Below are 4158 nucleotides of genomic sequence, written 5' to 3' on the forward strand. Positions count from 1 at the left end.
CAAAATGTTCAAGAATGGGGAGAGTATTGAAGAAAGATGGAAGTGACAATGTTTTGAAAATTTGTAGAAATTGACATCCTATCCCTTCTGTCTTGTTTTGTTGATTGAAAGCAAGTCATTAGGTCCAGTCCAATCTGAAGTGGAAGGGAACACACAATAAATGAGTATCAGAAGGTGCATACTATTGAGGACTATTTGAAAGCTGTTTATCACATAGATTCACTTACCTAATTGAAAAGGTGAGGTGTAGCTTGCCTTCAGGCACAGTTGGATCCAGAAATTGAATAATAACATCAAATATCAGTTTCTCTCCATCACCTTTACTCCTAGTTACTCATTGTTAGGGACAATTTTCTTTCACGTAGCTCATATTGGCTCCAAGTTTTGATCCCTCCAGTTTAGCAATCCAGTGGAAAGAAAGTGTTTTCCTAATAGTTCTAGGATACATTTTGGGCATAGAAATACTGACTTAGAAATACTGACTCACATAGTCATTGTAAGTTACTTATGAGACTCTTGCTGGCCATATTTTCTCCTGAAGCTAAAGGGATTAGACATCTCTGTCTAATCCACAGGGACTGACAGTGGTGTAGCTGTACTGTATTAAGAAACATTCAGGACAACAAACAAGATGACGGATAGGGTGGAAGTGCAGTGAGAAGCTCCATCAGGAACAACACAGAATACCAGACAAAGGATGGTTCCAGAACTCTTAATCACCTAAAAGTTGGAAGGATTACAGTGGAATTTGTAGCAGAAACAAGAATCCAGTGCTTTCAAATCCATGTCACTCAGCTGCTCCTTGAGTGGCCATCTTGGGCAAGACCAAACTGGGGAAGGATCAGAGCAGTCACAGACACCTGAAAGAACCACAGAGATAAAGGAAGAAGAGTGAAAACGGAAGCCCATTTCCTGATCACATCTACCTGGAGGCAATCAGAAAATACAAAAAACAAAACAAAACAAAAAAAAAACCAAAACACACACCCATCTAAGTTTTAAGGTCACAGCGAATCACTGAATATGCCCAAAAAACAGAAACAGATGACCATATCAGCACATGTCCAGAAAAACAAGATAAAGTGACCAAGACAAAGGAGCTGCAGGTAGACCTACACTCCATACTGGAAGATGGGCAGGCTTTGGAAATGCCTGAGAAGGAATTCAGAAAAATGATTATAAAATGTATCAAAACACTTTTAAATGGAGTTGAGAAAAATAAGGAAGAAGTCGGGAAAGCGCTACAAGAACAATCAAATAAGATAGATACAGCATTGGAAATAATTCAAAACCTACAGAAAGAGATCCAAACAATTAATAATAGAATATCAGAAATGGACAAGACACTGAAAGGGAGTAGAATTGAAGAGTTTGAACCAGAACTAGTGAGCTGGAAGATAAATCTGCCAATACCACTAAGATGGAAGAACAAACAGATAAAAGGATTAAAAAAAATCAGAAGAAGTTTTAAGACTCATGTTGGACAACATGAAAAGGAATAATTTAAGAAATTATGGGCATTCCAGAACAGGAAGAATACACAAGTACACAGAAAAGATAGTTGAAGAACTTCTGGAAGAAAATCTCCCTAATATCCTGAAAAGTGAAAGATAAGCATCCAAGAAGCTCAACGAACCCCAAGATGGATAGACCCTAAAAGACAATCACCAAGACATATAATAATCAAGCTCTCCAAAATCAAAGATAAAGACAGCATCTTGAAAGCAGCTAGGGAAAAAAGAAATATAACATACAAAAGCAAGCAAATCAGAACAAGCTTGGATTTCTCAAGAGAAACCATGCAGGCAAGAAGGCAGTGGGGAGACATATATAAAACACTGAAAAAAAAAAAAAAAAAAAAACTGGCAACAAAGAATCCTCTACCAAGCAAAGCTGTCAATCAAATATGACAGTGTAATCAAAACATTCCAGGATAAACAGGAGCTAAAGGATTTTGCCAAAGCCAACCCTGCAATGAAAAACATCTTAAAGGGAATTCTGTGGACAGAGAACCCACAAGAACAGATGACAACCAGACTGACATATGTGGCAGCATCACCTGGAAGTCAATGGATGAATGGAAAAGTCAAGAACACAATGAAACTGTAACAACAAATTCAGAGTATCTGGGAAGTCAGTCCATGATAAAAACAATTACAATGTGAATGAAGGTAAACACAGAAGAACTGAGATCCAGGTGGTGAGAAGGTCAGGTAAATTACAGGGTAAAATAGACTGTCTTAAATGGAAGGAATATAAGGTAACTACAATGGTGGGGTTGGAGTGGGGAGTTTCAGGGGAGGTGGAGTGAGGCAACAATAGAGCACAGTTAAAGGCAGACAGATCCCTTATAGTTCGAGTGTTGGGGAGGACAATACAAGAAAGGCAAGGAGGTGAAGAACAAGGTAGATAGGGGAACACTGAGACAGGTTTGCATGGCCTAAGTGGGACAAAGGTAAATAGTGATGCATGCTTAAACTTGGAATAACAGGGCTCTGTGATACAGGGATCTAGGCTTAGTTTGAAAGGGGAAATTATACTAAGATGCTTGATTGTCTTATGAATATTGGTTTCCCTTGCCTATTATTTTAAAATAGACACTTGAGTGGGACAGAAAGGAATGTCAGTAAACATGATTACAAAAAAGTTGTAAGCCTACCTTCAGCCTATAACTGATTGGAATACTTAAAAGGGGTTCTAGAACTTGCTCAGTGAAAGAGGCCTCTTGCGGAACCTTTGCAGAATATATGACCTTAGGTGGAATCCTGAGTCCCATCCAGAACCTTCTGAGATGGGACATTCTCTCTAAAAAGGCAAGCAGAGCAGACTGGAACAGCTACAGTGACAAAACATGCATCTTCAAAGAAAGATCATCAGGAAAAACCCAAAAGAAAAATGGCAGTATAACTGGCTACTGCAAGAATAAGCAAGCTGTTCACTGGGAAGCCATCAAGGCAAACAATCAAGTTCCTACAGGACAAACCTCCCTTTAAGACTAAAACTCAAAGGGAACACATGAACAGACATGTAAGCCTGCTGGCGAGCACGCTGGTCTACTGGTGAGTGGAAGAGGGGGAAAGACAACAATGAAGAAATGGGCTGAGTTCAACCACGGTTAAATGACTCCTGTTGACCTGGAAATGAGAGAGAGAAGAGGAAGGGCTGCTGGTTCAATGTCTGGTGAGACCTGGGACACCTGAGCCCAGGGACAAGGACATAGCCACAGAGGGCTAGAGCTAACAGTGAAGCATCTAGCTTCATATGAAGTGAGAGGAGAGGCACAAGAACACCCAAATTTGAAGATAGTACCCATTTGACCTAGCCTTGATGGCTTGATAATTAGAACTCAACTAGAGGACGATTTATACAGAGGGTATAGAGGGACGGGCAACTTAGACATGGGCTACCTAAAATGAGGGGGTGATAAAGGCAAAAAGTGACTGGCTTACAAGGTTTCAAGAGAGAGTTTAAGAGTGTGTGGGAGAAGAAAGGGTCCCTAACTGAACATTTGTTGTCTTGTCTAGATTGTTGTTGTTGTTAGGTGCCATCGAGTAGGAACCGACCCATAGCGAATGAAACACCGCCCGATCCTGGGCCAACCTCACTATTGTTGCCATGTTTGAGTCCATTGATGCTGTCACTTGGCCAATCCATCTCATTGGGGTCTTCCTCTTTTTCTCTGACCCTCCACTTTACCGAATGTGATATCCTTCTCCAGTAACTGGACCTTCCTGACAATATGTCCGAAGTATGAATGACGAAGTTTGGCCATTTTGGCCTCCAAGGAGCACTCTAGCTGCACTTCTTCCAAAACGGATCTATTGGTTCTTTTAGCAGCCCATGGCACTTTCAATATTCTCCTCCAACACCATAATTCAAATGCATCGATTCTACTACGATCTTCCTTATTCACTGTCCAGCTGTCACATGCATATGACGTTATTGAAAATATCATGGCTTGGGTCAGACACATCTTAGTCCTCAAGCTCACATCTTTGCTCTTCAACACTTCAAAAAAAAATCTTGTGCAGCAGATTTGCCTAAAGCAATACGTTGTTTGATTTCTTGACTGCTGCTTCCCTGAGTGTTGATAGTTGATCCAAGAAGAATGAAGTCCTTGACAACTTCAATCTTTTCTCCGTTGATAAGAATGTTGTT

Source organism: Chrysochloris asiatica, unplaced genomic scaffold (genome assembly GCF_000296735.1).
Source record: "Chrysochloris asiatica unplaced genomic scaffold, ChrAsi1.0 scaffold00189, whole genome shotgun sequence".
In the NCBI taxonomy this organism is placed as follows: domain Eukaryota; kingdom Metazoa; phylum Chordata; class Mammalia; order Afrosoricida; family Chrysochloridae; genus Chrysochloris; species Chrysochloris asiatica.